This window comes from Rhinopithecus bieti, unplaced genomic scaffold (genome assembly GCF_001698545.2).
Source record: "Rhinopithecus bieti isolate Rb0 unplaced genomic scaffold, ASM169854v2 scaffold_1014, whole genome shotgun sequence".
NCBI classification, from domain to species: Eukaryota; Metazoa; Chordata; class Mammalia; order Primates; family Cercopithecidae; genus Rhinopithecus; species Rhinopithecus bieti.
This window is the reverse complement of record NW_016803499.1, coordinates 4220169-4241234: the sequence shown is the minus strand read 5'-3', so window position 1 is coordinate 4241234 and position 21066 is coordinate 4220169. Positions and strand designations below refer to the sequence as shown.

At 51.3% G+C, this 21066-nt stretch overlaps 1 protein-coding gene and 1 long non-coding RNA gene across 4 annotated transcripts in view; one reads left to right on the top strand and one right to left on the bottom strand.

Annotated features, from left to right (window-relative positions):
• SHANK2 (SH3 and multiple ankyrin repeat domains 2) overlaps positions 1–21066 on the top strand; it is a 667466-nt gene that overhangs the window by 429445 nt on the left and 216955 nt on the right. The gene's annotated exons all lie outside the window — the stretch shown is intronic.
• LOC108538882 (uncharacterized) lies at positions 1840–8190 on the bottom strand. Of its 2 annotated transcripts, none has more exons than XR_001888217.1 (4): positions 5565–8190; positions 2743–2890; positions 2449–2578; positions 1840–2117 (listed from the first exon to the last, which is right to left on the bottom strand). It is a non-coding gene; the product is annotated as an uncharacterized LOC108538882 (long non-coding RNA). The 2 variants fall into 2 exon arrangements; XR_001888216.1 differs by having other exon boundaries at positions 6877–8190.

Genomic DNA, 21066 nt, shown 5'->3' with positions numbered 1-21066 from the left:
TGTATCTGGCTTCTTCCACTCTGCATCATGTTTTCAAAGTGCATCCGCACAGTGACACACACCAGTACTTCATTCCTTCCCCACCCCCCAATTTTTTCTTATTGTGGTAAAATACACATAATATAAACTTTCCTATTCTGACCATTTTTACGTGAATCACTAGTTTAGTGGAATTAAGACATTCACTGTGTTGTGCAAGCAATACCACCATCCAGCTCCAGGGCTCTTCATCTTGCAAAGTTGGAACTCTATCTGCATTAACGCAAACTCCCCGCCCCGCCTCCCTCAGACTCTGGCCCCCACCTGTCTACTTTCTGTCTCTATGAATTTGATGACTCTAGGAACTTCAGATGAGTGGAATCCTGATGTATTTAGGATGATGATATTACCTTTGTTAATCCCTGACTGTCTGAGCTGGTTCATAACAGGTGCAGGGTTAGCCTGAGGGAGCCCAACCTGCTCAGGACCAGCAGAACTGGCCTTGACCAGACTGTGAACCTGTGAGCATGGCAGGGTAGATGGGGGACAGGCAGTGCTGACAGAGGGTGGGTAGTACAGATGGAGGGTGGGCAGTGTAGGCAGAGAGCGGGCAGTGTGGAAGGAGAGCGGGTGGCATGGAAGGAGGGCCAGCAGCCTGGAAGCTTGTGGACAGAGATGAGTAGGTCTTGTACACCCCTGTGACCCTGGAATGGCGTAGCTCTGGAGTGGGTGTGGAGTGAGAGGCTGACTGCCAGCTTCTCCAGTGGAGCAGGAGGAGCATCTGGAGGTCATGGTCACCAGGGCATGGGTGTAGAACAGCCTGTAGCTCCCAAACGCTGGTCAGCATTCATGTTGCAACTAGACTAATGAGCAGTAGAAACCTGGGTGCGGTGCCAGCCCCGTGGGCCAATTATCCAGAGTCGGCTGTGGGGTTGCAATCTGGGCAGACAGCACGGGGCTAAGGCCACCCCACTGCCGATGCAAGTGTAATGAGAGAAAATGCCATGGGAAGTGAGACTCAATGGAGACATTTTCTGAATCAGTCAGGAGGTTTCTCCCCTTCCCACCTCCTCTTATGTCAAAAACTGCTCAGAGTCTCAGAGCTGGAGAGCCAAATGTTAAAACACACCAGTTCATTAGGGAACATACTCAGCTGTTCCAGCCAGTTCCCTCCCTGGGATTCCCCTCCACTCACCCGGAAAACAGTGAGAGAAGGATCTAGAAATGGCCACATTAATTAAAGTCAAACAACAGAGTCTCTAAGGGTCATTTCTACTCAGGACTTTACAGATATTTCAATGTCATTTTTAAAAATCATGTCTCCACTCAGGGAATGGGAATCTTAAGTTCCCACTCCTCTTTAACTGAATACCCAGCCTCATCATGGGATACCCAGGAGAAGTCTACCTGGTGGGATGGGGGAGAACTCAGGATCTCGCTTTAGGCTGAACAGACTCCATTTATTCATTTATACATCCATCCTTCCAACCGTCCACTCACTCAGCCATTTATCTTTCTATCACTCATCCATCCACCTATTCACCTATCCACCCAGTCACCTGTCCACCTGTCCATCTGTCCACACATCCATCTATCCATCCATCCATCTATGAATCCATCCATCCATATGTATGTCTTTATCCATCCACACATTCATCTGTTCCCTCCCCCATCCACCCATCTACTTACCCACCCATCCATCCACCCATCTACTCATACATCAATCCATCCATCCACCCAACCACTGCATTCATCTATCCATCTGTTTAACCAGTATTTATCAAGACCTGACTATTCTGGGAGCTGAGGATGTAGAGGTAAACAAGGCAAGCACATTCTTTGACTTCAAGTAGGTTACAGTCTAATTAGTAAAAGTACACAATAAAGTTAACAAATGAAGCAGAGGATCTCCCTTTGTAGTTGATGCTATGAAGCAGACGAGTGTGTTCATAGGGTCCTGGGAGGTTGGGTCATGCCAGCTTTATGTAGGGATGCCAGGGAGTGGGCGTCTCCCTGAAGAAGTGACTTTTGAGTTGAAACCCAAAGATTGAGGAGGAATCAGCCCTCAAGAGAAGGTTCAGCAAGCACAGAAGCACTGGGGTGATGAGAGGATTCGACGCTGCAGGAATAGCCACAGCCTAGGAAAAAGTAGAAGCAGTAATGTCAGAGAAAGACCTCGTGCTTCATGAAAGGAGTTGGGTCTTCTCACACTTGCAGTGGAGGCATTGGAGGGCGTTAGGCAGAAGTGACATCATCTGAATCACTTTTCTGGAGGAAAGCAGATGGCAGGATGGATGGAGTCCAGTGAGGAGCCCAATTGCAATTATCCAGGCCAAGCAGCAACGGTAGTTGGGGCTGGTGGAGGAGGTGGGATAGAGAGGTGGATGGAACTGAGGTGTAGGATGAAGTTAGATTGGAAAGGGGCATGGACATGGGGGTGAGGAAGAGCACGGAGGACTTAGCTCTCACCTTCTCTTGGTTTTCGCAGGGAGGAGCTCCCGGAGGCACATCCTTATTGACAGCAAGGAAGGAATATGTCCATTAATGCCACTCAAGGAAAGGGTTTAAGAAGGTGCTGAGCATCTGTTTTTTGTTCTCCCTTAGAGAAAACCAGTTTTATCTTAGAGAGTGAATTAGAAGGATGGCAAAGTATGCCTGTTCACCATTGAATATCCACTGTCCACAGCTCCCCATTTTCATGGCTTTTGAGCCTCACAGCCCAATGTTTATTTTTTCTAAGTCAGTAATAAGAAATACACATACCTGGTTTAAAAATTTAAGATATGCAGGAAATTGATAGCGTGTGAAGGGTAGGTCTCCCATCTTTGCCTTCTAGTCCCCAAGTTCTTCTCCTTACAGAGAATCTCTGTTGCTGGGTTCCTGAGGATCTTTCTAGAGAAGGACCCTGCAGCTAGAAGCATATATGCATATTATCTGAAGCGTTCTAAAGACCCTGAGAAATCACTGGTCCTAAGTTTTCTCTCTGGCTTTCCAGCTAAGTAACTATGCAACCTTGGGTAGCTCACCTCCCCTCCCTGAGTCTTCAGTTCCTGTTGTTTGCAAAGTAGAGCTGCTTCCAACTCATTCTATATCTCCAGTTGTGTTCGTGTTAAGGATGAATGAGAAAATATGTTTAGTACTTGCAGCTCCTAAGAGGCATGTGCTATATAAATCCAGAGGGGTGCTGAGTTGTGAGCAGCGTGTGTGGGTAGCTGGCTTTCCTTTGAAACCCTAACTCTGTGCTCTAGAAGACTGCCTCAGTGTGTAGGTTGTAAGAACTGAATGGCAAGAAACATTGATTTCCCCCATTCTTCCTCCGCCATTATTTTGTGTTTTTATATGTTTGTTATTATTTCTTAGACTTGAAAAGAAGGCTTTATTCCTGAGTATGTCTACTGTCTGGACACAGAAGGAAGCACATCCCATTTGTTCCTTACTCTCAACTGAAGGCTGGGCCTCGCAGTTAATATGGAAGCCCTCATAGCGGCTTTTTTGAGGCATAGTTTGGGGCAGGGCAAGAGATTATTTCACTGTTCATTTCATGCATTTTATGTATTTTTATTTTTTTTTTTTACTATTTATTTATTTTTTTTTGAGACAGAGTCTCGCTCTGTTGCCCAGGCTGGAGTGCAATGGCATGATTTCAGCTTACTGCAACCTCTGCCTCCCAGGTTCAATTGATTCTCCTGCCTCAACCTCCTAAGTAACTGGAATTATAGGCATGTGCCACCACGCCTGGCTAATTATTTTATATTTTTAGTAGAGATGAGGTTTCACTATGCTGGCCTGGCTGGTCTCAAACTCCTGACCTCAGGTGATCCACCAGCCTCAGCCTCCCAAAGTGCTGGGATTACAGTCGTGAGCCAATGCACCTTATTTTTATTTTTGCAAGTATATAGTGCTTTTGTAGTTTTTTGAAACAGAGAGGTATTTCTCTGGGTGTGGGCAAAGGAAGGCATCACAACCACAGATGACCCATCTCTTCCTTCATGCTCTCCCAGCATGGTAAAGATGGTGGCCAGGGCCAGGTCTCCATTTGGGTGAGTCATTTCTCCAGGGAGTGCTGCTCTTCTCTGTGGTCTCTATTGTGATGGACAGCCCTCCCAGTGCCTAAACGGGGGACCTGAGTGTCCCCCTCCTCATTCTCCCTTGCTTTCCTCCCTTACCCCCTCCTTTAGTCCATCACAAGGGTCAAGGAGTCCTGCCTTCTCCTTGTCCTCCTGCTGTTTCACTGGGCCGGCTCCTTGGCTCTTGTCCGTGTTCTCTGTTCCCTATAGCACCCCACAGTCTGGCTGCCCCAGGGACTCCTCCCCTCATCCATTCTCAGTGAACTCTCAGTTTCACATTTTTCCTTCCTCCATAAATTTTCACCCAAGTACTGCATGCATGTAATGAAAGTAACTAATTAAACTACAGAGATAGGGCTAAGAGTAGAAATAAATTATTGTCTGCCCACTCTGACCCAGCTTCATCCACACAGCCCCACTTGGCAGACAAAAAACAGTTTTTAAATTAGGTCTGCTTCATTCTTCTGGTCAGTACCTTCCCAACGTGATGATTACTCCCATATTTCTTAATTTTAAAATGTGAAACATCCTTGACACATTGCTGGAAAAGATGAGGCTTTCATAGTTTGACCCTCACCTCCAAATTTGAATAGTTCTTGCCAGTATGCTAATGGATTACCTTTAAATAACATTCTCAAACTTCTCTCTCTTGTTTAATGCATTTTAGACAATATCACTTGACCTTTTGGTATATTTATATTTATAGGTTCTAAGTTCTCTCTCCAAATTGGACTCAGAAGCTAAAAAACGGTGGAGGGTGAACACAGTGGCTCACACCTGTAACTTACCTCAGCACTTTGGGAGGCCAAGGCAGGAGGATTGCTTTAACCCAGGCATTCGAGACCAACATAGACAACAAAGTGAAACCAAAAAACAAAACAAAACAAAACAAAACACACATACACCCACACACATGGAAAGTATTACATTTTGATGATAATACAAATGGGGTTAGGATTCCAATTCCTCTTTACAGACCTGTGAGAAGAAGAGTATTAATAGTATCACAATCCAATGAGTTTTGTTTTTGTTTTCTGCTCTATTAGTGGTTCAGAGTTAATTCCACATTTCAGCTGAATATTAGGATCATGATTTTCAACATGAAGGTTTTATTTTTCCTGGAATTTCCGATTGCCTTTTTTTTTTCTCGTGGGAGAATTATGCTTCTTTTTTTTTTTTTTTTTTTTTTTTTTTTTTTTTTGAGATGGGGGGGGGGTGTCTCGCTCTGTCGCCCAGGCTGTGAGTGCAGTGCCGGATCTCAGATTACTGCAAGCTCCGCCTCCCAGGTTTACGCATTCTCCTGCCTCAGCTCCGGAGTAGGCTGCGGTACAGGTGCCCGCCACCTCGCCCAGCTAGTTTTTTTGTATTTTGTTAGTAGAGACTGGGTTTCACCGTGTTAGCCAGGATGGTCTCGATCTCCTTACCTCGTGATCCGCCCGTCTCGCCTCCCAAAGTGCTGGGATTACAGGGCTTGAGCGCCACCACACCTGGCCTAAAATTATGGCTTCTTGAGCATACCACTAAAATATCATTCTTTTTCTGACATATCACTGGAATCTGTCCTCTTCTTGTTGGAGTCCTCTGACATTCTGCTCCAATTTGAACTCCCGTTCTCAGTACACAACGGTCATCCTGCAGTTCCACTTCACTGAGCTAGTGGATACGTGAGTTGCTTCTTGTCTTTGCCCTTGTTCCGTCAGGATACCTCCTCAGCTTCAACAAAAGGTAACTGGAATGTAACCTCCATGTCTGAAAATTCCCTAGTTATCAAATGTTCTCTGGGTTGTAGAAGTCTAGCTTCAAAACCATTTTCCCTGTGAACTCTCCAGGCATTTCTTCATCGCCATCCCACCTCTACTCATGGCTTAGAGCCTTGCTGACTTGTCCTCTGTTGTCAATTGCTGAGAGAGGAATGCTGAAATTCTCCAATATTATTGTGTGTTTGTCTGTTTTCTCTTTTCAGTTCTCTCGGATTTTGCTGCATGTATTTTGAAGTTCCGAGGTTAGGTTTGTACTCATTCAGGACTGTTATGTCTTCTTGGTGATAGGCCTAGGCCTGAGAGTTCAGATGCCCGGGGGTTCTGTTCCCAGTTCTGAATTGATCTTTTTCTCATTATTCAATGTTCCTGTTTATCCCTGGCAGGTAAGAATTGCCAGTAAGAAGTTATAGCACTGTCTGATTCTCATTCCACTGGAGGTAGGGACCTTTTATTTTCCTCTCTAGAAGTTCGTAGGAATGTCATATTTTCTACTTTTTGTTAATGTTCTGAAATCTGATGGCGGATCTGAGTGTGGGCTTCCTTTACACATTGAGCTCACTGCTCTGGAGGCCCCTCCAGACTGAAGCAGCTTCCACTTCAGGAAGGTATTTTATTACCTCATTGACAATTCCATCGCTTCCTCTTCCAGTTCAGCCTTTCTGAATTTCCTCTAGTAGACCATTTACATTCTCCCCATTTGTCACTTATTCTTTCTCAAGATTTTTTTCTCTGCCTTCTTGTTCTGTATTCTGGGAAATATCCTTAACTTCCAACCTATCTATCTAAGTTATTATTTTGTCAATCACACTGTTACTGTCCAAGAGCTTTTCCTTTCAACAATGGGATAAGCTTCTAAAGCTTGAGAGAAGTGGTTTCTGGATCTCTTTGGGAACAAACCAGCCAACCAGGTATGGGCAGATCTCTGCACGTAGCTGCTGTCATGGCAGAGCTCAGGTGAACTGCACGTTCCTCCAGGTCAAACACCAAAAAGAGAGGCTTAAAGACATGCTCCTGGCCCCACTCCCATCATAAGTTCATAAGCAAAGACAGACCTAGGTTCTCGTACATACCTATGGGACAAGTAGTAGGATCCAAATTGAAAATTGAAGTGCTGGTGAGTTTATCTTGAAGTGAGGCTCACAGATAACCAGGTGATGGAACTATGGTCGGGGGAAGTGGTCTCAGGAGCACAGTGTCCCTGCTGAGTCGTGAAAGGGGAGGGGCCTCTCTGGAAAGGGGGCAGTGAGGCGCAAAGGGCCTAGGCTCGTGAGTTACAAGCCCCTATTCCCTCCCAGCCTCTCCACCTGCCAGCCCTGTAACAAGATCGTCCACTCTCAGCTCTGCCTGTGCCATTTACAAATGAGCATTTGTGATTCTGCCTCTGTCACGGAGCTTTGAGATTCAGATTTCATAGATATCATCTGTGAAATACATAATTTCAGAGCCGAACACAAGGCTGACACTTGCTGTGTCCTGGGTACACAGTGGGTCATGAGTCTCTTGGGATGGCTGGGGCTGCTGGCTTGGCTGGGCCAGGCTTGGACTCCTCCTTCTCCAGTACTTGGTGATGCGAAATTAGGTGTGCTCCGACCTGGCCACCTTCCCCTTGCAGTTTTATGACGTCAAGTGCCTGACTTGGGGACTTTGGACCTTGGCTCCAGACCAAGGTGAGGGTAGGTTTTTCTGGCTGGAGGTATGCTCAGACCCTCTGAAAACAGCTGGATGGACTCTGAGGGTGGAGAAGGGGAGGGGCCTCCTCACGCCCTGAAGGGGGGACCCAGCTCAGCAACTGTTCTGCACTGGGGATGGGCACACTTGGTCTTCGGGTTGGAGTAAGTGGCCCCAGGACCACTCCGGCTGGAGGGTAGGGAAGCCAAGCTCTCAGCAGCCTGGACACCCTCGTGAAGGCCTTTTCTGTGGGGCCAGGCAGGAAGGTCTGGCTGCTTTGTTCTGGACCCAAGGCCCCTACTTTAGGGCTGGGAGCTGAGTTCCTCACCACAGGAAGGCTCCTGGCTCAGAGCAGCCTCAGACCATGTTTAGTACATTTCCCAGGTGGCGAGTGGGTGGATGGTGGGGAGGGCACCCGTGGTGGGTGGGGCCATTGGAGCAGCAGCAGAGGAGGGCTTAGGGGGCTGGGATTCAGCACCTTCAGGCGGGGTTCCACTGAGGGTACTCCCAGAGGCCTGCCTTGCTCCCCACCTGGATGGCGCAGGGGCCCCCAGAGCTCAGGAGCTCGGCTCGATAGCTGCAGAGGAATCTCCTGTCTTCTAAAATCCCTGAGCCCCTCTGGCAGGCAAAGGAGAGGTCTTACTCATGTTCTCTCTGGAGCTGTTCCTGACAACAGCTGCCAAAGCTGACCTCTGCCTCCACACCGCTCCCCCCACCCCCCAACCCCCGCACTGTACCTGGCCCCTCTCGTGCCCCTGTCTTATATCCACCTTGATTGGTAGCATTTGCTGATTTCAGTGGTGCAAACCACCCCACAATGGCCCATTCTGAGCTGCCAATGTGAGGTCACTGAGCAAGCTGGAAAGAGGTGCCCACAGTCAGCCCTGGCAGCTCCTAAGAGCCAGCTCTGGCTCATCCCTGGGCAATATCTATGCCTCTGTACCCCTGCTCCAACCTCGTGCTCTAAGTTGGGGTCTTACACAGGGTAATGAAGCTTGCTGATCTGAAGCTCCAGCAGGCGGGTTTCAAGCCTGATGGGCCTAGGCCTGAGAGTTCAGGTGCCAGGGGTCCTGGTCCCAGTTCTGACATCACCTTCCTGCACGGGCCTTAGTTTCCCCATTTGTAAGATGGCTACATTGTAAAATGCCTACATCATCGCTGAGATCTCTTCTGAATATAAAAGTCTACACATTGGGCCTGAAACTGCCATAGCCACTGGTCAGTGGTCAGCATGAATGAATGCACTTTAGACAAAACTGCAAACCCTGAGACAGGCTGGGCAGGGTTGGGATTCCAGGGCCTGACCCAGAGTGGGCAGGGGTGGCCAGAGGGCAGCCCAAGATGGGCAGGAGCACTCTTAGTTGGGGTCCAGGCACGGGCCACCAGTGGCATACAAGGCCAAGGGGTGCCTCTCCAGGGAGCAGATGAGGAGACTGGATCTGGAGGGGTACCCAAGGCTGTGTCTGGGAAGCAGCAGGCTCTTGGGAAGTGCTCACACTGATCCCCGCCTCTGGCCAAAAGCCTGGTGTTCTGGGCCTTCCTCCAGGAAGCAGGAGGAGTCTTTGGTGCCTGACTTGGAGAGCTAGAGTGAGAAGCAATCAGACCTCCCTGATTCAACATTACCTGGGCCACGCAGGGCAGCCAAGAGTTTGATCTGCCTTTTCTCTGCCCACCCCTGTGCCTTTTACGCCTGTGTCTCCTCCAGGATAGGACCAGGACTGACTGACTTGTCTCCTTCTTTCTGGCATCTGGGACAGGGTCTGGCAAATGTCCAGCTCTCAGAGAATGGGGAGATGAGTGGAGGGAGAGGTGAGAAGATGGATGGATAGAAAGATAATGGATGGATGGAAGGAAGGAAGCATAGATGGGGAGCTGGATGGGTGTGTGGATGGGTGGATGGATGGATGGATGGGTGGATAGATAGATGAATGGATGGATGGGTAGATGGATGATGGATAGATGGATTGAGGATGGGATGATGGAGTAGAAGGATGGATGGTGGAATGGATAGATGGGAGCTGGCATGAGTGTGGAGGCATGGGATGGATGGATGGATGGGTGATAGTATGGTATGGATGGATGATGGTTGTGGTAATGGGTGGATGAGTTGATGGATGGGTTGGATGATGGGATAGATGGAGGAAGGGTGGATGGATGGATGGATATATGGGGAGTCTGGATGGTGTGTGGATGGATGGATGGATGGGTGATGATGGATGAAGAAGGAAAGGAAGAGAAAGGAAGAAGGAAAGGAAGAAGGAAAAGGAAAAGAAGGGAGCTGATGGGTGTGTGCAATGGTGATAGTGATGGGTAGATGGTGATGGGATAGAAGGGAGAGGAAGGATGGAGGAAGGAAGGAAGAAGGAAGGAAGGAAGGAGGAAGGAGGGAGGGAGGGAGGGAGGGAGGGAGGGAGAGAGGGAGGAAGGGAAGAAGGAAGGGGAGCTGGATGGGTGGATGGGGGTTGGATGGATAGGTGGATGGATGGATGGATGAGTGCATGGGTGGACATATGGATGCGTGGATGGATGGGTGGGTGGCTGAATCTGTGACTTGGGGTAAGGGAAGGGACCAAGGTTGGGCATTGTGCTCACACCTCTCTATAGGCAGTACTTGGCACATTGTCAGCACTCAATAAATATTCACTTCACGGAAAGGAAGGGACAGCATGGCCCCAGTGAGAAGGAGACTTGTGTCCCCAGTGCCAAGGAGTGTGCCATGAAAAGTGCTCAGGGCAGTCTAAGGATCTGAGACTGCTCTCTGTCCTCCCTAGGGCTCTGCTGCCCCGTTCCCTCCAGGACAGAATGAAGCACCAGTCACCTGTCCCCATGCTTAGGATTACGAAGAGATGCAGCCCATCCAAGTCTTCGGGAGGGTCCAGCTTAGAACCTGCTTCCCTCTCTTTCTCTGTCAGGGAGCTTGGTCAGATGGATCAGGTCTAGAGGCTGCACTCCCAGGTCCTGCCAACCAACAAGCAGGGCTTAGCTCTGATTAAGGGGCATGTGCTGATTAAAACCTGACTCCACTGACCCAAAGGCCAAGGTGGAGGCTGGCTCAGTGCCCCAATGCCTGGTATAGCAGCTGGTACCATGTGTCTCGGGTGTCCTGGCCTGGAGTTGGCCTCGTGGAGCTCTGAGGCCTCTAAGAGGAGCGAAGGGGAGGAACCAGGAAGAGGGCAGCTCTTTTCTGGGCGGCAGGAGGATAGGAGGGTGGAAAAAGTGAGTTCAAAAGCAGACTAGAAGAGAGGGGCCCAGACTGGAGGTTGGGAGCTTTTTTCTTTCCTGGGTTTCATTTGCCAGTTTTTTGTTTTTGGGGGTTTCTTCGCCAAGCCTCCGAGACTGTCAGATGGGAGGGCAGAGATTAAGGAACTGGAGTCCTCTGGCCACACCACCTGGGGGAATGACTTGGACTGAGTTCGGGGACCCGAGGCAGGGACTAAGGTGGTGTCGGAGTCAGGCATTGACCAGGGTCCTTTGCCTCACCCTTCTGTGGTATAGTGTTCCCACTGCCAAAGTGCACAAAGTAATTACCCTGCCTCTTTCCCCAAATTATCCTCACCTTTGTATTTGAGCCAAGAGGGATCTCTGGAGTCCCTTCTTCCTGAGGGGTACACTGAGGCAGAGAGAGGCATGTGACCTATCAGAAGGGCTGCAGACAGGGCAGGGCTGGGACCAACAACACTCACTGGATGGGCAGGGCCAGGGGCACTGTCCCTCTTGTTGGGTGTGACTCAGGCACTCACTGAGTCCTGCTGAGTGACGGGCAGGGGCTGAGATACTCTTTCCACAGCCTGTGCTTCCTGGGTGAGGGGAGCGTGAGATACCAAACTGGATTCTCCTAGGAAACCGGAGAGTATGCCTTTGTGGTGGGGATAGGGGTTAAGAGACAGGGTTTCACTTTGTTGCCCAGGCTGGAGTGCAGTGGTGCAATCACAGGTCATTGCAGCCTTGAATTCCTGGGCTCAAGTGGTCCTCCCACCTCAGCCTACCAAGTAGCTGGGGCCACAGTACAGGCGTGCACCACCATGCCTGGCTAATTTTGTATGTGTGTAGAGATGGGGTCTCTCTATGTTGCCTAAGCTGGTCTTGAACTCCTGGCCTCAAGCAATCCTCCCACCTCTGCCTCCCATACTGCTGGGATGCATGAGCCGTGCCCAGCCACGAGTGTGCCTTTAGACGTTCATGGTTTCAGGCTCTGGGAGCCACTTTTCACGTTTCGAGGGTGATGATTGAGTAGGAGGACGGGGACAGTGAAGACCCTGGGAGAGGGACCATGGATATGAAGAGTGAGTAGCAGGGACAGGGACCCAGGTCTCTCTCTCTCTTTTCATTCATTTATTCAAAAGTATGCATCCAGGGCCAGGCACAGTGGCTCATGCCTGTCATCCTAGCACTTTGGAAGGTGGAGGCAGGTGGATCACTTGAGGCCAGAAGTTCGAGACCAGCCTGGCCAACATGGTGAAACCCTGTCTCTACTAAAAATACAAACATTAGCCAGGCGTGGTGGTGCACACTTGTAATCCCAGCTATTTGGGAGGTGGAGGCACGAGAATCACTTGAACCTGAGAGGCGGAGGTTGCAGTGAGCCGAGATCACACCACTGCACTCCAGCCTGGGCAACAGAGCAAGACTCTGTCTGGAAAGGAAAAAAAAAAGGAGATCATGAAGATAGAAGAGGAGAAAGCCACATGACCACAGAGGCAGCGATTAGAGAGATGGACCCCAAGGCAAGGAATGCCCACAGCCACCAGAAGCTGCGAGAAGCAAGGAAGCGTCCTCCCCTGGGGCCTCCTGAGGGAGCATGGCCCTGCCGATGCCCTGATTTCACCACAGTGGGTCATGCTGATAACTGTATTTCTGGCCTTCAGCACTGTGAGAGAACCCGTTTCCACTGTTTAAACCACCTGGTTTGTGGCAATTTGTTGCAGTGTCCACAGGAAACTCCCGAGAGCATGTATCAGCATATCGGTGAGCTAACACACAGAGATGCACCATGAGTAGAAGGCGGCAAGTTCCAGGGGTGGAAGGAAAGTGTTAAAGGCAGCACGGATTGGGTGGGGAAGAGGACAGGTTGCTGAGTTACACAGAAACGCCAGAGTGGAGCTTGCTGAGGTGAGAGGTGGCCGGAGACAGGAAGAAGGTTAGGACTAAGGAAAAGAAAGGAGGAGGTAGCCAGGCACGGTGGAATCCCAGCACTTCAGGAGGCCAAGGTGGGAGGATTGCTTGAGCACAGGAGTCTGAGACCAGCCAGGACAACAAAGCAAGATCCCATCTCTAAAAATAAAATTAAAAAATTTCAATAAAAAAGGAGGGAGCAGTAATTGTCAAATCCTGAGCCAGCAGTGAGCCTGGTAGGGAGACCAGCAGGGAAACTGAGGCCATCAGGGAGACGGCGCCTTCCAGGGGATGCAGCTCAGCAGCTCAGCGGTCACACCCTCTCAGCTGCTTCCCAGCTTTGCCGACTCCAGCCGGTCTGCCTGAGACTTGTCACCTAACCCCTGGCCTCGGTTTCCTCACCCATGCCTCGGACCTGACCCATGCCTCGGTGGCGCTGTGAAGAGCAGCATCATTCCCCATCCTCCCGTCATCCTCCTGTGCTTAGGACTTGCGTTTTTGTCTTTTCATTTTCTTCCATCCGCGGCTGCTCTCGGGTCCTGAGAGAGTGAGTTCAACAAAGGAACCAGGATGCTCCCCAACCCACGAGGACAGGGGCTCCAGGCGTTCTTCTGTGTGGCCTTGAGCAAACTGGAAACTTCTCCCTACCTGCCTCCCCCATTTCCTCCCTCTCTCTCTCCCATCTTCATTGTCTGTTTTACAAAACAACAATGCCCACTCTTCCATCTCAAGATATTCAAGGAATGCAGAAATATATAGAAAGTAAATGTCATCCTCCTGGTCTTACTTCCCAGAAGGGGCCACTCTGCATGGCTGGCTGTGCCCGCCAGCCTTATTTATTTGTTTGTTTTTGTTAGTTTGAGACGGCGTTTCACCATGTTAGCCAGGCAGGTCTCAAACTCCTGACCTTCGGCGATCCGCCCGCCGGCCTTTTGCAGTGTCACCACATCCTCCTCTCGTGTGTCTGTGGGGCACCGCGGGCTCCGCCCCACGCCATCCTGCCGTTTGTTTCTGCACTCTCTTGGTGTCGGACTTCCACGCCCCTGGATTTGTGTAGACGGTGTCCTTCCTAGTAACCGTCCGGGGATGGGGTAGACCCAGCGTGTCCCCTGGAGATGGCTCAAATGTTTCCAGTTCAGACAATGGCAGTAGCAGCAGCAGCCCTGGTCCTGCCTTGTGGTGCCCTTGAGGGTGCGTTTCTGTGGGATCAGTCCTGGAACCTGGCCTGTGGATCAAAGGCCCTCCCGCCACGCACCCTCCAGCACGTTTGAGCTGCCTTACAGTCTTTCCCAGGTTGTCGGACTCCTGTTTCTCTGAAAGGGAAAAGCTGCAGCCCCTCGCCTGGGTGAAGGCCACACCCCAGATGTATTTCCCTTAGATTTCACCCCGAGCATGCCCGGACCTTGCTGTTATAAAGTCCGGTGATGTCCGCCCCTCCGCCATCTTTGACCTGAAGCCCGTGCAGAACCCCACTGTGTTCAAGAAGATTTCTGGAGGTGGTTTCTGTTGCTAAAACCAAGAGCTCTGGTTGATCCAGAAAAGGTTTTCTCTGTGGAGCCTGGATACCCCTGCCTCCTGTTCCCACCCAAGTCACTCCATTAGGTACGGAGCTTGGGTCACCTCCAAACCAAAAGGCATGGACAGGAGGGTTGCTGTGAGTGATCTGGGGAGCTCCGTGTGCCCCAGCATCCGTTCAGTCTCCCTTCATGTGAACGAGCTGGCCTCTCCCCCGCGGAGGTACAGCAGGGATCCGGCTGGGAGCTGGATGGTTACAGTCCAGGGTGGCCGAGGCAGCACCGCCGGTGGGTTCCATTTCCAGGCGTGGTGGGGTGGACGTGGTGGATGTGCACCTCTTGGCCTTTGAGGAGATACCCCAGGGGGCCCAGGTTTCCTCTTTATCTAATTAGTTTCTGGGCTGGGAATCTGATAGGCTCTTTAACCTTGCCAGAGAAGGTTACTGCTGAGGCTGGCGGAAATTTGGCAGCATCGGATGATGGGCTTGGACTTCTGAATTCTCCTCCGACACGAATCCTGAACTGCAGAGAAACATCTCTGTGCAGCAGCTGTTTATTCGGGGGGCGGGGGGTTCTGCCGTCAGACTTTGCCAAGAGAAAAGGGACCCCACGCTGAGCAGCAGCAGAGAGAATGGGGGACTTGGCAGAGCCGGTGCCGCTGCGCGCTTCAAGAGGCAGGACCCTCCCAGCAGGCGCCGGTGGCCCCAGGCACCGATGCCGAGGTGTCCCTGAGCAGCCAGTGTCCTCTGAGTCCTCCTGCAAGTCAGGGTACCTGTCAGCTGGGCCACCAGCACCCCAGAGGCAGTTGCCTTTTAAGTGGGTACTGGCCTGTGGTCTGAGCGTTGATGGGGATGGTCCACGCCCAGGGAGAATGTGATTTACTAGGAAGAGTGTGGGAGTATCTCGGCCGCAGGACCTGCCTGTTTGCTTGTTGATACCTAATCCAAGGTGTGCCTGCATCCTGTTGAGAGTCCCCACAAGGAGGACGGTGCCTGGGGTTGGATGAGTCACCCTGCAATCTGAGAAAGATGGTTGAAAACACCCCCACTCCATATTAAAGCCTCATCCACCTCGAGCCTCACCAGGGGAAGAGAGAGACTGGGGTGGCGTGGCCAGCTGAACTGTGGAGCCCAGAGATGTCCATGTCCTGACCCCTGGCGCCTGTGAGTGTGGGACTCCACCCGGCCAAGGGGAATGAAGCTTCAGAGGGGCACTTGTCAGCTAATCAGCTGGCGGTGGATTAGGAGATGGTCCTGGGAATGCAGGTGGGCCCTGTGCCATCACAGGGGTCCTCATCAGAGGGCAGGGGGTCAGAGGCAGAGCGTGGGGAGCTGGGACGATGGGAGCGGAGGCTGGAGTGATCTGAGGAATGGTCATGGGTCGGGGAACGTAGTGGCTGCTAGAAACCAGAAAACACAAGAAGCAGCCCGTCCTCTGGAGCCTCGGGGAGGAGCCCATCCTGCAACACCTCAGTCTTAGCTCAGTGAGACCTCTGGCCCCCAGAACTGTAAGAGGCTAAATGTGTCTAGCTGCCAAGTTTATGTTATGTTGTTATAGCCATCACAGGACACTCATAGAGTGCTTGTGAACGTTGAGTGCGTACACTGAAGAGGTTGAGAACCCACTCTGACAGAAGGCATTTTGGCCGACATTAGCTGTGAGTGTGTAACTCCCTGGGACGGGGCATGATGGCCCCACTTTACAGATGGAAAAACCGAGGCTGCAGGATTTCTGCTCCCTTTCCCAGGGCCAGGATGTGCAGCAGAAAGGGACATGAAACTCCGCCTCTCTCCCAGATTGTGCGGACTGCATCCTGCCTCCCTCCCCGCCCCAACCCCCGTCCCACCCATCGGCCTCCGTGGGACCCAAAGTCATTTCCAATCACAGTGATCACAGGGGTCCCGGAAGGGACTGTGCAACCCCAAAGGCCACGTCACCCTGGGCTCTGTGGATTTGGGAACGGATCATACAGCTGTTGGCAGGTGGACGTCCAGGGCCCCGAGGGAGGGGCACCTGGTCTAGTTGTCACTCCATGGGTCAGAAGGTCTGGCTGGAGTGTGGCAGCAGGCAGCGGTGGCCTTTGTCTCTCAGGCCACAGACATCCTCATGACACCCCCACATGTGCCGGACACCGTTCCAGGCCCTGGGGAGTGTAGTCAGCGTGACAGATGGCACCAGGCCTCCCAAGCCTCCCGTTCAGTGGAGGTGCCCTTCTATTCCTTGGCAGGACCAGGGCCCAGCCCTGACCCACTTCTCCCCACCACAGGGGGATGGGACACAGCCCTTTGTACTGGTCATGGGGAGACAGCTGGTAGCTGGATGCCTCCACTGCTGCCAGGCACAGAGGGACTGCCCCAGGCAGGTGCACAGCCCAAAAGAGGGGGCCGAGGGTGCAGGGAGATCTCCCACCTCCCTGATGGGCCAGAGACAGGCCTGCCCTGCTCCTCAAAAGGGGGTTGGCTGACTGCTGGTGGTGGGAACAGGCTCTGCAGTTGGCCTTGGGTTTGGATGCCCAGGCCCGCCACTTGCCAGCTGTGTGACCTTGAGCTCCTCACTGAACCTCTCTGAGCCGCAGCATCCTTGTTTGTAAAAGGGGAAAGAAAAAGGTGCCTCCCTCCACAATGTGTTGTATGAGAGAGAGAATGAGTGCAGGGGCTCCCCACGGGGCTTGGTGTGTTGTGAGCACCGGCCTGCCAGGGCCCAGCGTTGCCGTCAGGCATGTTTTACTACCTGCATTTGCACGGATGAGCCCGTGCTGTCACCTGTTATGGGCCTGGCATCTTCTTCTTCGCCGTCATGTGAGGGCGGGGGAGGAAGGTTGTCCTAGTGAGCATTCTGAAAGCCTCTGGTTAAGGAGAGTGAGTGTGTTGGAGTTTGGAGGTAATCAGGGGGTATGTGGAGGACGTATGTCAAGGCAAATGAATACCTGTGCAGCCTGGACTTGGGGATAGGGGCATGAGCAAAACAGTTTGCAGTTAGAAAAATACCTGTTCTGGGCTGGGCGCAGTGACTCACGCCTGTAATCCCAGCACTTCAGGAGGCCGAAGCAGGCAGATCACGAGGTCAGGAATCGAGACCAACCTGGCCAACATGATGAAACCCCGTCTCTACTGAAAATACAAAAATTAGCTGGGTGTATGGTGGCTCACACCTGTAGTCCCAGTTACTCGGGAGGCTGAGACCGGAGAATCGCCTGAACCCAGGAGGTGGAGGTTGTAGTGAGCCGAGATCACACCACTGCTCTCCAGCCTAGGTGATATACCAAGACTCTGTCTCAAAAACAAAACAAAACAAACACACAAAAAACCCTGTTCTTAGCAGACTGGAAACAAAGCAGGTCGAGAGGCAGGGAAAGGCAGGACAGATGACTCCAGCTTTAATAAAGAACAAGCAGGAGGCTGGGCGTGGTGGCTCATGCCTGGAATCCCAGCACCTTGGGAGGCCAAGGCAGCAGGATTCCTTGAGCCCTGGAGTTTGAGACCAGCCTGGGCAACAAAGTGAGACTCCATCTCTACAAAAATACAAAAATTAGCTGGGCCTGGTGACACACGCCTGTATTCCCAGCTACCCAGGAGGCAGAGGCAGAAGAATCGGTTGAGCCCGGGAGTTGAAGGTTGCAGTGAGCCCAGATCATGCCACCACACTCCAGACTGGGTGACAGAGTGAGACTGTGTTTCAAAAACAAACAACAAAAAACAAAAGAACAAGAAGGGAAACGAGAAGGAAATGAGGAAGTCCTGGAGAATGGGGAAGATTTAAGGTGAGAAACTGGCTGGGGCTGAAGACCTGGGAAAATTGGTGCAAGGGGTTGTCCTGTGTCTTTGGAGGGCCCCCCAACATCCTCATTTAACTGGGCACAGTGGGAAATGGCAGTGAGGACTCCTGTGGAGATGGTGGAAGGGAACAGAGGACTGGAACCTTCTGCAAAAAAAATGGAGTGAGTCTTTTTGTCCCACAACTGGGACAAGCAGTTCGTTCTTAAGACATGTCTTCCTCAGTGAGAAGTTTGCACACATCTGGGAAATGGGTATGCAAGGATCCTGGCTTTGGTGGTCGAGTGCAAAGCAGCGTAAGGGGGAGTGGGCATCTCTGGCTCAGGGGAAGCCTGGCTTCCAGAGCCCTGAATGGGGTTTCTGGTGGGTCTTGCTGTGTTGGACCTGGTGTTCTGAGGGTTCCCTGCCTGCACGCTTCTTGGAGGTCATCTCAGCAGTAGACGTGGTCACACAAATGGTGAACTTCCTTGGGTGGGTGCAACGAGCAAGGTTGTCCAGGAGCAACCAGCCTTACCTTTACCTTGTTGGGAGACGCTTCAGCCCACATGCCGTGGCCAAGGGTCCAGTCACAAAGACAGGGCATCAATGGTGTCATGGAAGGTCAGAGGGAAGGCAGGGCTTCATGTGAGCAAGGCCAACTTTCAGAATTGCGGGTGGTGGCCTGGGTTCTAGGAACGCTTAAAGGATAGAGAAGACTCGGCACACCACGTGCTGAATCCAAGAGGAGGATGTTGGCCGCTCAGCTGGATGCATTGAATGACAAAGACTTTGCAATTGTGTGGCTTGTCTGGGGTGTCTGGAAGCCCCGTCTGTGGACAGGCTGGTCCTCGGGTCTAGCAGAGGGATCCATTAGCAGAGGCAGTGTATGGCCTCAGACATCCACTCATCAGATCCAGACTGGACCGTGGGCCTCGGCTGTGTCTTCTGATCCACTCCGTTGCTACGTTCCCCTCTGCACCTAAAATCTATATCTCTTTCCTTCACTTGGCTTTTTAGAGATTTCCCAGCCTTGGTGTGTGTTGTCCCCAATGCTGTGATGTACAAGTAATTGCCTGTATACTTGGGATTAGCCAGCGTGCCCAGGAAGTCAGTGTTGTGGTGAGTGGGAAATTCAGAGCAGTTGAATCCAAGGAAACCACTTCTCCTTAGTCCTCTGCTTTCTGAACCAAGAGTTTGTTTGAGATGAGGGGCTGTGACTAGATCTTCTTTGGACAATTGAATACAGAGCAGGGCCCCCGTCTGTGTCACTGGGGCTCATGAATCCTCCTTGCCAATGACTACAGTCCTTGAAGGAATGAGAGCTGAGTCAGTGTTTCCCAACCCAGAATATAACTCGGAGACCTCTTAATTTGTCAGAAAGCCATCCTAGTGTTTTGCCCATATCCTGTAATTTATAACCACCCTGCCCCCTCGCTCCAAGTTCCAAATATTCACCTTATGTTCATTAGAAAGCATTTGGCTGCAAGCAATAAAAAACCTCACTCACAGTGGCTGAGACCACAATGGCGAGTCCAGAGGAGAACACGGCTACCATCCGTTGCATGGGCAGTGACATCTCTGAAGGCCTCTTGCCCTCTCCTTCATGGTGGCAAGATAGTGGCCATAGCTCCAAGTATGATGTCCCCCTAGCACATCCTACTCAGGAACAAAAAGGAGGGGGTGCCAGGGAGCACTTCCCCAACCCCTACTCCCTTTCCAAATAATCCAGCCTTTCCCAGAGGTCCCAGTGGACCTGGCCTTCGGGTCTCCTTGGCCAAAACTATTCCATAGGGTCATGACCATCCATGACCGCAGGGGAGGCTGCAATACCAAGTGTCTGGTTTTTCCAGCCGCTGCAGCGGGCAGCAAGCTGAGAAGAGTGCCAGAGTCTGCGCCAGGATCTGGGTGTGGGAGAAAAAGAAGACTCAGTCCCCTCCGTCTAAGCGCACAGATTCATGTGAGGGACAGCATTCAAGGGCCTCTCGGAAGTGGTGGCTATTGCAGTGGGCTTTAAAGTATGAATAGGAGTTCAGCCGATAGAGATAGCAAGTATAGAGTGTTGTAGGTGGGAGTAAAACTGTGAACCAGAGACCAGCACACACCCCTGCTGTGCCCAGGAGATGCCTTCTCTTCTGACACATGGCCAGTTCATTGAGATGGGAATCATGAAACAGACATAACCAGCATGGGGTGTGAACTGTAAACGTTTATCCAGATGTTCCTGCACCCATTTTTAGTTGTGGGGTCTTGCTTTGCCTTTGGCCTTGCTCACCCCACTGTGTCCTTCCTCCCTGGCCTTACCCAGCCCAGCATTTGGTCCACCATTTCCAATTTCAATTTTTTTGGTACAGAGCAGGATCTATTGGCAAAATCTTCTCAGAGCATCCCAGGGTGCCCTCCCGGCAGCTCAGATACTGGCAGGATGGTAAATCACCAAGTCCTTCTCCAGAACGTGCTGCTAGAACCAGTGCCTCCCTCCGGAGTCCTTTCCTTTCTCTCTGTCACTGTCTGGGTTGGGAGGGCTGTGAGCTGTCAGGGAACTGGCCCCCACCTGGCCAGGAATCAACAGTGTTTCAATATCACTATCGTTCAATAACCCACAGTGGTTCAGACAGCCTGGCTTTGCCTCCAGCTGTGTGTCCTTGTGAAAATCACTCAACCTCTCTGTGCTTTATTTGCTCATCCATAAAGTGAGAGTCATAACAGTTCCTGCCTCATGTGGTCATTATGCAGATTTAATTAGTTAAACCCACAGAACACTTAGAACAACGCCTGGCGCATGGAAGGTGCTCAAAGGCCGTAGCGTAATAATTACACTAATTACTCTAATTATGAATTATTACTCATTAAGCCAGAATTCAGGTCTGTCCCCACCTGGAGCCAACCAGAGCATAAAAACCTAGACAAAATAAAGAGGTGTTTCTTTGTTTCCCAGAAAGGACTCCCCATGTGATCCTTCTGAACCTCTCGGGCGTCTCACAGATGATCTCATTTCTAAAACGTGTTCTCCTCGCCTCTTTTCCAGAGCTCAGGTGTTATATCAAGCCAGGCACACCTGTACACGGTAATGTCAGCAAGGCTTCTGCAGCAAGATTGAGACTTTTCTTAGCTTTTATTATACATAGCTATATGCCACGTACATGTATTATTTGTGTGGATTTAAATGTCGTTAGAATATGTAGAGCCTATCTTTAGAAACTGCAGCCCACAGGCC